The sequence below is a fragment of the Lonchura striata genome, chromosome 1A (genome assembly GCF_050655825.1).
Source record: "Lonchura striata isolate lonStrDom1 chromosome 1A, ASM5065582v1, whole genome shotgun sequence".
Taxonomy (NCBI): domain Eukaryota; kingdom Metazoa; phylum Chordata; class Aves; order Passeriformes; family Estrildidae; genus Lonchura; species Lonchura striata.
The window spans coordinates 38,143,209-38,156,109 of record NC_140741.1 but is presented as its reverse complement, the minus strand read 5'-3'; the positions used below and the strand labels follow the sequence as shown (position 1 = coordinate 38,156,109).

The 12,901-nt window shown below is 35.8% G+C and overlaps 1 protein-coding gene across 4 annotated transcripts in view; it reads right to left on the bottom strand.

Annotated features, from left to right (window-relative positions):
- TFEC (transcription factor EC) overlaps positions 1-12,901 on the bottom strand; it is a 94,312-nt gene that overhangs the window by 64,482 nt on the left and 16,929 nt on the right. The gene's annotated exons all lie outside the window — the stretch shown is intronic.

Genomic DNA, 12,901 nt, shown 5'->3' with positions numbered 1-12,901 from the left:
CAAACAAACATGTTTTTTTGAAGTGAGGTGGAATTTTCAGCTACTACTTCAACAGTTTAAAATTCTGAAAAATATATGAGAAAATCTGCCTCAGAAGCTATAGCATAATAATATTCATAATATATACATATATATAAAAAATTAATAAAAGATGAGTTACACTTTCATCACAGTAGGGAGACTCAAGAAAAGAACTTGAAAATGGATGAAGGCTTTCTGTATTTTATAGGGAAACTCTGGTTTATATGGTGTTGAAGACACGTTTACCTCAGATTGTGATTAAAAAATTCTGTCCTCAGGATAGGCTCATATAATGCAATTAATTCCTCCAAATCAGGAATAACTAGAAATCACGTTAAGACCCTTAAGCTTTTTTTTTTATTCTTACAGTAGTAGTTATATACTAGAGCCTTAAGGGAGGCACTTTTGCCTCTTGAAAGCCTAGTTTTAACAGTTTTAAGTGCTATGGGCATAATGTGATTCTTCACATTCAAATACTTTCAAACATGGGAGTTGCATACACAAGTCCTGTTTGGGGAACATGCATTTTCTCTTGCACTGTATTATTCTCTGTGTAGTCTTAAAGGATTCACCTAACACTTCATGAGAGGCAAGGACTGGAGGACACCAGTAATAACAAATGAGATACAATTTGCCTGGCATTTTCCTGGTTTAGTTCTTCTTTATTTGAAAGCTACAAAAATACTGTGAAAGTTCTCACAAATAAGATTTTATTGCATTGCACAAACCAAATGCAAGGATGCTGAGGTTCAAACAGCAGCTCATAATTTTTAGCAACAACACTGGGAGAAGTTAATAGCACCTCTGATATCACCAAGCAGGGAAGAGATCCAATACCAAAAATTGTTCAGGGACAAAAACTTTAGACAGACATAACACTTGGACACTGAAACAGAGCTGTCTTTTTAAGTGTTGAAAATATCATTGTTATCCTCACAGCATTGCAAAACTTAAAAAGAGATAGTAGGACATGCACTTGCCTTCCCCTGAACTCTAGTCTTGACAGGGACAGCCCAGCTCCCCACAGGACACTTGACAATCTTAGATGGATTCAAAGGTCTACAAACAAGACAACGTTCATAGAAGTTTATTTTTCCTACATGAGAAAACTCATTTGAAGCACCATCCAGAAAAAATACAGGCAAGTGATATAAAAACCATCATGGAAGAGACCAGGAAGCAAAAGGTATAAAAAACTGAAGGCCTGGCCCTAGGGAGAGGGTAGAGATGGGTTAACCACACTGTTCTTGGTTGGGCAACACACAATTAGCAGATCTAATATCTAAAACTTTCTCCTCAATTTTTTCCATTTCTGTCTTCTACCACAGTAATTTCCATGAGAAGTGGTTGGTCAGGATTCTTTTCTGAGCATCTTTGTGCCCTCTCACATCCTGCCATCCTTTTCTCTGAGATCCAGATATGATTTCTTATTCTTTTGTATAAGGAGCACACTTTGCAAGGAGGTAAAAACATTATTGATTACAGGGGTCAGCTCCTTTCCAAAGCTAAAAACATTTATTTTTTATCACTGTTAGAGAAATAATTAAATTTAAATGCCATTATAATAATACCTTCCTGCTATATAAACCTTTCACCTAATAATCTCAGAGAGCTTTGTCATGGTGAATATTGTTGTCTTTGGAAGACTTGGTAATAAGTTTGGTATATGAAAGTTCAGGAATAAAGCTTAGAAGCACAGATTGTATTTCCTGAGTCTAGTTACTGCCATCCTATGCTTTTCCCTTTACGGTACCTAAAGATTTGAGAAAAAAATACTGTTTTCTCTCCCAGACCAATCTGGCCCATATTTTGCTAATAGTTCCTGTATCCTGTAAGGCACAAGGCAGTGGTTATCAGGCCAAATAAACCACATCAAGATAAAAAAATTACAGCAAAAAAAATCTGGGTTTTGCAAAGTTAACAGCCTTTGAGATTTTCAAGCGCATAATAGCCAAATGAAGACCTTGCTTCAGAAAGTATCCGGACCTTAGTCAAAGACACCTAAGGTTGCACTGAAATGCCTTTTCTTTCAAGGAACAGCGATTTGAACGGAAGTTCAGCCCTTCCCTGACCGCAGGCCAGCAGGAATCCAGTCCCTGGGTCCCTTCCTATGGGAACACTAGGCACAGAGACCCTTTTCAAAGGAGGTCAGCCTTTGAAACACGACTGACCTTCTGCAGCCAAGACTCCCTTCTTTTTTGCAGGCTTTGTGCACTCTCCATTAGAAAGCAATGCAATGAGTTATATTTTAATTCTCATCTGCTAAACGTCCTTAAAAGTCTGGAGTTGTTCCTCTTCTCACTAAAAGACAGGAACTGAGCATGTTTGAGAGACACAACTGTCCCTCAGCTCCTCTTCCTCTGCCTTTCCCACTTGCAGTTAGTTCTGCTTCCAAACCAAATCAATTTTTAGTGCATAAGAGTAATTTTGATAATCAGAAGTATAAAGTATCATATCCCTGTGCATTTCAGGGAAACTTTCTGTGGTCCAAAAGGATCCAGGCTGCTGCACATGCACATGCAGCTTTCTGCCATTTCTCTGGGATGCAGCAACTTGCAGGAGAGGGAGAGCAGGGAACAGGTTTCTACTGTTGTCACTTCTATCAGAGAGAAGAAAAGCAGAGGGTACCTGATGGAAAGAATGCCCTCTAGGGGGTCCAGGTCCCACAGTCCAGCCTAGGATCCAGACTTGTATCCACAGTCTTTCTTTCCTTGTCACATAAACTAAAGCTGTTCAGTTAGGCCCCACATCATAAACACATTGTAATATCCAAAGTGAGGATAGCACTTTTCCTTGCAAGAGCATCTCCTTTTTATGATGGCTGATAGGTGAGAAAATGGAAAAGTTTTCCAATTCATTTAAAATTGAGTGACTGAGCTTTCTAAATCAATATTGGTGCCCTCAAATCTCAGACAAAAAAAATCTGTCAAAGGAAGAGAACGACTGTACTCATCATTCTAGCCATCAAAGTTATTTTGATCAAGTCTGTGTGTATTTTTAATAACGATTTTCCTTCTCCCCCAAAGTCTTGTTATTCACTTGAAGGCAAAATTATACAAAAAGAGGAGCAACATTCTGAAAAGGTGTAAGAACCTCTGAGACAAGATCAATCAGTATTTTGTCGACTCAGGAACTTGAAATATATGTGTGACAGAAGGCATTTGGAGCACAGCTCTTCACAATACAAGTAGTTTTTAAATATTTATTTTAACAATATATAAGAGTGGCAAGACTAAAAAAACCAGTTTACTCTTTTTTTGCCATTCTTAAATGTTATTATTGTGAAGATATATATATATATTTATAGCATTCATGTCCTAGTGCAAACAGATGGAAAAGACTCCGTCAGTGCTATGAAAAGACTCAGAAAGAACTACATTTTGAACTTAACAATTCTGAAATACTCTCAAAGTGTTTCATGTATCATCTCAGTCATGCTGAGATTTTCACAAGAAACCTCTGCCAAAACCACTTGGAATCACAAAGAGCAGAGAGCAAACATCTGACTAACAGCTTTGTCACACTAGGCTTGGAGCACTGTTCATAGTGCAAAACAGTGTTTTAAAACAAACAAAATTTTCAAAATTCTAAGAAGCATGGCTTAGAATTTATCAAAAGACCTATTCAATTTAGAATACACACTAATAAAGCCTTTCCTAAACTACAGTACTTTTGCCTATAGCACAAGCAAAGCTATTGATAAGGCACGTGTTCTAATGGAGGAACCTGTGTAATAGAAGACAACAACAAAGAACTACACACAGATCAGTGACATCATTATTTCAAACAGTATGGCTGCACTTAAAGAGTTGTGGCTTTGGTCATGCATTGTTGCATTTATAGCTACATTTATATACTGGTAATTCACATATGTATTTGAATGTTTAATACATTATTGATATTCTCTGAAATATTACTAAAATGAAAATAATATGCCACAAGTTGTATCAGAAACTCTTTATCTAACTTTATTATTACTCAATATTCTACTGTATGATTTCACAATCATAAAACATAGTCATCTTGATTAAATTCTGCATAAAGTTCACTCAAGCTCTTTCAGATCAACAGTGCTGTAATGGAGATCAGAATCTAATCTGTAAGACTTAGACAGAAAATAGTTGCAGACTATCTCCTCACAGACTGTCAAAGGAAATGGGAAGTTTTTATGTTGCTGTGTATGAGAATAAGGAGCACAGTTTGCTCTTCATAACATTTACCCCATTTTGTGTATTTGCTATGAGCATAAATTCAGAATAACATCACTAACCAAGGAGAAAAATAATTTTACACCCATTTGTGCTTATAAGTAAGCTTATAAATTTAAACCACTTCTCAAATTTCTCAAATGCTAAACCAAGAGGACAGTTTTTAGCTATAGTGCCATTTAGATTTTAACCATAAATGCAATTGTATTTACTACGATGGTTAGAAAATAACAATATTTAATAGGAAGAAATTACCATGTCAAAATGACAGCAGAGAAAAAATACATATCATTCACTCTTTGAAGATGACTGCTCTAATATCCTACTTCTTCTTCTTCTGTTCTTTATCAAATGGATTATGAAAATCCATTCTAATTAATTAAGTACATCCTCAACAGTTATATCAACCTTTTACAATAGCATTTGCACTAGAAACAAACAGAACAGTGGAGATTCCATTTCTGATTTCAGAAAAAAACAAACCCAAACTCACTCAAACCCTCAAGTAAAATTTTGCAGATCAGAAAGATATTTTTATGGATTCAAAATAATAAATCTTCCCTTTACTGCAATGCCACCAAAACAGGGAGAGTAAAGTCTCTAAACTGTCTTCATCAGTATGCAAATAATGTCATGTGCATGTGACACATGATGTCAGGAATTCTATTTCATTTCTTACAGCTGAAGGAACAGAATACAGATGTTGCTACTGTAATAGTGTTTGAAGCAGAGTTATACATACCTGCCCATACCAACTGTATTCCAGCATCGTAACCTCAGTGAACACCAAGTCTTAGAAAACTCAGAGCAAATTCGTGAATACCAACTGTTTCATGTAAGACAAAGCCTATGACTATGCTGCTACTTTCCCTTTCAAGGGAGTGTGCTACACTCTACAACTTTTGCTTAGCCACCAGCACTGCTACAATCATAGCTTTGTTGAAGTGTTGTGCTCTTGCAGCTAAAACCTGTTGATAATGAACCTGAACCCATTATTTTGAGTCAATGAATTGAAAGAAATAGGGCAAAGAATGAAAGCCACAGGGCCAATTACCAGCATTCTTTGATGTATTACTTGCTAGCACCCACCAAATCACTTTGTGTCTTTGTCTTGATCCCCTCTGTTATTCATTAATTATTCTGGAAGGGTTAGAGTTCAGATAGCTAATTGCACAGACAGTCTTACTTGGTGGGGATTCTCCCTACACTGACACTTTCCCCAGCTGTGCCCAGCCACCTTGCATTATGCCAATTAATCCAATTCTTGGCATTTTTGTACAGTCCTCCAGGTTCTTTTAAAGCTTTGCCTAAAATGTTTTTCTCAGGCTTGTAAACAGAGACTGAAGAAGGTTTGTTAACCTGACAGATAATGTTTACAACTGTCCTGTTCATTCTTTGTGGAGGTCACTGGTGACCCTGTTTTCCTCCCTGTATGCCTGTCACTTTATTTACAAGCATGGTGTCTAGTACTCTTTTTGCATTTGTAGAAATAAGAGCTATTTTACAATATTTCATTTTCATTTTCTCCTTGCCCTTATCCACGCTTCACTTTTGTCAGAAGTGATCTTTGTTAAATTGAGAGGTAGATATCACTTCGCATGTAGAAGAATGGGCTCCTAGTTAACAAAAGGAAAATACCTCATTTCTTTGTTCATCTTAGTGCTAGGGATATTTCCATGTAAAAAATTTTGTAACAAAGAAGGAATGAATTTTAATAATGAGCATACAGAAAAGGGAAATAAAAGCTTCTGTCCTGTGAGGTAAAAGCTCCTGTTCACAAACTCAGAACTGTTGGTTAGGACTCTTTGTTTTCACTCAAAATGGGAAAGATTGTGTCCATTTCCTTGGTCATATAACATTCATTATATGTTTGTTATTCTCCTGCCACAGATATCCACATTCCTGCTTCTACAACCCTGTAAAATTAGTAAATGGGGACTATAGTTTGGGGGCACAAATCAGAAGGGACAGAATTAGGACCAAGCCTAATGACAATCAGATTAGGCAATTTCAGGTCCTCATAGACACTTTCATGTGTCTGGGAACTGTGTAATCAGTAGCTTTACCTGAAAAGTTGGAATGTAAAGAAAAGAGGTCCTCAGAGAGTACTGTGAGCTGAAGTATGCACAGGCAAGAAGTCCTTTAAGAAAGCAGTCACCAAAATAACCAGGAAACAGCAGCCACAGAGAATACCCTCTCATTGTTTTAAATTAATATTAGCAGTACCTAAATAATTATCCAGCTATGTAATTATTCTTTTCCAGAGATACCAGTTAGCTAATAAAATTGTACTGGAGATCTTAAAGAGCATACTAATAATTTATCCCAAGAATGCCATCCTCAAATACCCTGAACAGATAATACAATGGGTGAAATGTGAATGCTGAAGTTCAAGGTAGGAAGGAAAAATAAGGTTTTGTAATAAATCTGTTTTTTTAAAAAAAAACAGTGTTTTAGCACTTCAGGTGATCTGAGTGCTAATCTCCATTTGCGGATAAGAGAAATCCAATATCCTTCAAGCAACCAGGTCAAAAGAACAGTTCAATAATTACAGGAGTCTTACATTAGTATCTGTAAAACACCCAGGAGCATAGGTTAGTTGAGGGAGATTAAAGAAAGAAAGTTTGTTTATAGATTTCATTTTTCTGCCACAAGAATCTAAAAAAGCTTAAGATGGTGCTTCTTCCCCTGTACAAAGTCCAAAGAGAAAGTTATTAACCACAGCTCTGTGTGACAAGTTATACTTTGCATGTGTATTCAGAACCACTCAAGCTCCATCTTCAGGTGAACAATGTGCAAAATAATTCTGTTAGTCTAAACAAAATACAATCTCCGAGCACGCTCCATAAACTGACCTGTTGACTGGACTAATGCAAAACTCATCATCCATTAATTCAGATTTATTAAGTGTTTCATTAAAACTTGGTTTCCATTAGCTCTTTTAGCATCAAAACTAAAAACCAGAGAGGTTGTGAAGTAATTTACTTGTCATAGTTGTGTCCATGCAGAAAATATGGAACTTTCGCACTCCATGAATTGACTTTTTCCTCATTAAATATAGCCTGAACATAAGGTTTTGTCTCATTAATATGTAATTTAGATAAAACAGGTATAAAGTCATTTCTCTTGAAAGAACTGTAATTTTTAACATCTGAAAATTAATATAGCTTATACAAACTAGAGAATGCTATCTAACTCCAAAGCGGAAGAGTACTTTACGCAATGGTGCAGAGCTGGGTTTGTGATACTATAGTCAAAAATTCTACAGGCTAAAACATTCCCAAATAACCATTCCTTAAGTGAGGTTTATGCTAAATCACCATTAACCACCAAAATTGGTTCTGTAAAATCCATCCTCCAAATTCTAAATCCCTTGATAATGCTGACTATATCACATAAATGGGGAGTCACCATATATTGTGTTATCAAGTGCTGTGCTCAGGAGCATTTTCACCAGGCAGAGGAGGGTGGGAAGACCTCTGGTCCTCTGGGGTCTTACCTCAGGATGCTGCTCACAGAAGAATAGGCACATTCCAGCATGCTGCTGCTCTCTCCCAGTAGTTTCTCCTCTCTCACTTGAAAAATGCATCTGCTATGATTACTTACAATGCTTTTAAATTGAGGCAATATTTTCAGGGGCATCTGACCACACAAGTTGACACCTCACTCAGCTAGAACACATCACAGCATTTAAATCAGAGATAAAATAACCTATTTGGGGCAAGAGAATGGAGAATTTACAGTTTCCATGCACAAGAAAAGCTCTACATGCCTAAATTTCTATGTATCGTTTTTCTGCACTGAAGAAGCCAATTAAATTTACTTTGTACAGAGTCCTAATTTTTCAGGTAGATATCATTTTTACAGAAATATTGCAGGATTTTCCAGAACCCCCAACCCCACTCATTGAAGTGATCCCCAGAGCCAAGAATACCTATTTATATCAGTTCTCTGAAATAGTTTGTTTCAGATATAACTCAAATTATTTTTTAATACAGAAAGGTAAAATATCAGCAAAAGTATTTTGACAAACATACAACTTCAGTATCTGCAATGAATGATTACTGCTACCCATACCACTTTTTTTTTTCTATATTGCTGGATTTGACATTGCAACTTTTAAAGTTTAAGATGTGCTTTCTGTCAATAAAGTCTTTCAAAGCTGTAAGGCCCTTAAGGAAGTAGTTCAGTATCTCTGTATAATGTTTTGCACACTGGGGCACTGATCTGGTGGAACAAATCAGAATTATCCAATAACTTCCAACTACAACCTCTTTCAGTCACAGTAGAGGCTTCTGAAAATGTTCTGTTGCTGAAGTCAATATCAGTTCCTTGCAACTTCCCCAGGAGCAGCCCAGTGCAAAGGTCTGTCAGAAGTCCCATATCACGCGCTGTAGCTAAGTTTGGAAGTCTTCTAAATTCTTTTCTCTATGTCCAAACTTGTATTAAATGTAAATTATTTTCTTCCTGAGTAATCAGGAGGAACAGGAACTCATATTATTATAACTTACAGATTAATATTCAACTTGTATGTCAGAACACTAATAAAAGGCCACCAAGAACCATGACATAAGCTGAACTTGCACTAGACAGGGAATACAGCAGGGAACAGAAATAGGGGTTGATTGCCTACAAGAACAATGGATTTGAACTGGAAAAAGAGCACAAACTTCAGCAAAACTTCTTAGAGAAAAAGTAGCTATTCTCAATTAGATTCTTAACTGTATGTAAAATATGTTGCCCTGGCAGAATAAAACCTGAGCATCTGAACCCTGTAAGAACTGAACATTACTAAGCTAAAAAATACCTGTTTTTCCAAAGTGGCAACAAGCTAGATCTCTTGTCAGTAATGTGATAAATAAAATACATAAAGGGTTCTATCAAACTATTTCTTCATTTCATTTAAAATGCTACAGTCCAAGGCCACCTGTGTGTTAAATACAGCAAGATTGATTCTGAAATTAATCATGTTCATTTGTTTTTCTACTGTCAGTAACACAATTCAGAAATTTTGCTTTTTCCTGGGAATCGCATCTTATTTTAGACCCTCTCTCTTTTCCAGTAAGCAGGATATATTTTTTAAGCAGTAGAAAAATTACTGTTCTCATTTTAATTTTTTTAGGAGCTTTGCCTGAATAATAAATACAGGAATGATGACAATGACGATGATTATCATTCCTGTATTTATTATCATCATCACCGTCATCATAATCATCATCAATATTATACATTTTCCATGAACTTTTCTGCACTGAACAGGACTTCACTGAAGAAGATAAGGGACTTCAAGTGTTCAGATGAAAAGGGTATTTATTGGAACATTGTAAGCTTAGCAAAAAAATACACAACCTGGTTCAAAATTCAACGCACCAGTCAAAAGCATTGATTTGTTACACTACCCTAAAAAAATGTGGTGCAAAAATAGACACAGAGGATCAGGTTCAAAATGAGTGTGAGCTGAAGTATGATAAATAAAATATTGCAGTAGTGTCTCTTATCATAAGAATTTTACTTTTACACAGTATAATTTAAGTTTTACATATGAACAAGGTTTTCTATTAATAGTGAAACCAATAAACTGCTGTTTCCTGCAGATTTCTGTTATATTTCCCATAAAGCTTTCTATCCCAAAATCCAAATTACCCAGTTTTATTGTTTTCAGTGATCACTGCACTCGCTTTCCAAGAAGTGATAGGAAGATGAGAAAATACAGAAGGAATAATTCTCTTGCTCTTTCATCAAATATTATTTTTTTTAAATATTGTATTTTCTTATAATGTGAAGAAATCTCGTGAAACAACTCTCCAATTTTAATATCAATTGAAAGGTAGAAAATAAGTATGATAGGGAAAATAACTATAAGGGTCTAATATGTAGTAAATAGCACATGTTGAAGGTAGAAAAGGATATAACCAATGGCATGTAGGAGAAAATGGATAGCAAGGAGAAAAATTTGATGCAGTAAAACTGATATTAAAAATACTGGAGGGAAAAAAAAGTATAAAATCTTTTGAAAGTTTGACCAGAATCAGTCTACACTAAAGTGGATTTAAAGCAGGCAAACAGAAGCTCCAATTAATTTTTTTGTTTCTGAAGTCTTAGGATTTTCTCAAATTATACCATCAATGTCCTGTATGATCTAGTTTCTGACTAATATCTAATAATTGAAATTGCAGCGACTTGCATACTGAAAGACATTGAATTAAAAATGTATGTTGTATTTGTGGAAGTCTTGAAAAGCACCATTTAATATTTCTCCTGGGCATATTCCCTTTTCAGTGAGTATTTCAGAAATAATTCCTGCAAGAGCTGACATTATGAACTACAGAATCACAAAGTAATCCAGTGACCTGAATCACTGCATAGAGCCAACATCGGCAGCAAGGAAGCTGCATAAAAGAATACACTTATATTTGGAGGAAGACTGTGAATCTATAAATAAAATCCACATTCATCTTCCAACTGTGAAAAAAGTAATTGTAGAAAAAATAAGTGGTAGTGTACTTCAGATTAAGTAGATTAATATTGTTGACACTTTGGAGAGTTTAGGTATTACAGATGAAGAGCAAAAATTATATATTCACCTGTTTGCTATATAATTCAGTACTCGCTAATTAACTGAAGTCATGAAGACTGTATTTCCTAGTGAAAAAGACATTTTTGGGAATATCATCTTAATGTGCCTCATCTAAGCACCTGACCTATTGCAAATGTATTAAACAGTGTATCACAGCCACCTCAACAGCAATCATAGGCTGCTTGTCTGTTTGATTACCGGGTGCTTATTTCTGTAATGAAACATTATGAATAAGAAGAGGTTAGACTCTTAGGGAGCAGGCATTTGGGAGCACTAGTTCAGTGCTCATATGCATATTTATGGTGTCATATTCAGTGAAGTGACAATGGACCACTTCTCACAGCTTTTGACCTTTATATACACTTCAACACATACATATAGAATGTCTTTCAAGCAGGTATATCTATGCTTACAGGGAGTCATAGGTATATTTATATATTAAGTATACCAAATTATCAGGGAATAAAGGGTTGAAAAGAGCCTACTCTTTCTAGTAGATTCCCTTATTATTTTTGAGAATAAAGTCCAGTTAAGTCTCATTTCCTCCACGTCTGTGTTCCACGGATAAGGTTTTAGTATGTTTTTTTTAATCAATGGGCATAATGCAGAAAAAGATGTTTCTATCTGCAGCAGATCATCATATTTTTAGAAGCAATACTGCTGCTATCACAAGAGTGGCCCATTAACTGAAGCACAGCAGTGAGGGAATCACTTCTGAAATGTCATCAGCAGTTCTTTTGGTAGAAACTGTGCTTAAAATAGCCCTGTACACACTGAGGCCTGACTTGATATAAAGATCTCAAGTAAGAGCACAGAAAATCTTCCTGGTTTTGTTTGGGGTTTTTTTATGTGTGTTCAATTTTATTCAAAAAGACAGAAGGCTCTAAAGAGCTGGATTCCTCTTAAGTTTTATTGCCTAGGATCCAAAATAATACCTTCCATAGCACATTTTTAAAATAATATTTTAAATACAAATCAGTGGAGTGTCGTGTCCGACCAAGTCACTTGAAAGTGTCACTGGCTAGAATGTTTTAAAAATGTTTTCAGAGTATTTTTCTATCTGAATACAGAATGATTCTTCATGTAACCCTAAAAAATGTGCTTTTGTAGAGTGGAAGTAAAGCTCAATAAAGTCAAAAAGCCATCAGGGGGTTTTGAAATTGGTCCCAGGTATTTCAGGTTACAGGTGGCAATCCTTAGCCAGCCCGCAGAGAAGGGATATTTATTTTACTCCAGAACTACTGCAGAAAATTTTACATTGTGGATACACAACATCTAATATGAAATATTTTGTGTTTGATATCAGAAGACATCACATTACCAATTCATCTTGTCATGGTCAGTGTAAGATGAGTACACTGACACTGTCAGGCAGGTCATAAAGCTGCCTCTATCACTATCCTAGAAGATGCTTTGGAATCTCACAGTCATTTGTAGAGCAGTGTTTGCTGTAATCCTGCTGTGAAAGAATTAAATGCACATTACTTTCTTGAAGGGGAGAAAAGACTTCATGCTTCACTTGGCTATAAGAGAAGTGGACTCAGTCTCTAGAGGAAGATCATCTGGGTTGCAAGAAGAATAGTTCTGTGGTTACCTGTTACACAAAGACATTAAAGACTCAGGTGCAATTTCCTACCTGAACTTGAGTCCCTAGATAATTTTGAGCATTCATCACAAGTGACATTCATTTCTAAGAGGCATTTTTCTAGTCTACATTATGAAAAAGTCTGTATCTTGGACAATAGCAAGAGAAAGGATCTCCAGAAAGTGAATCACTTTCATATACCCCTGGGAGACTTAATATAAAAGCTGGATTGATTTTTTTTTTTTTTTCATTCCTCTGGACATGCTCTCTCATGGCTCATCAAAGAAGGAGACTTGGGCAATGAACTTTAATTGCATGCCTATTATTTACATTACTAAAAAGCTGGATCCATGTAGGCATTTGTGGAAGCTAAACCTAATACTATGAGGGAACTAATTTGTGTCTCTGCAACTTAAATTTTTACCTATGAGATATGACGCCCTCCTCACAGTTGGACTGTGTGGGGTGAAACATTACAGTTTATATGATATTGTCAAAATGTCAGTAGAG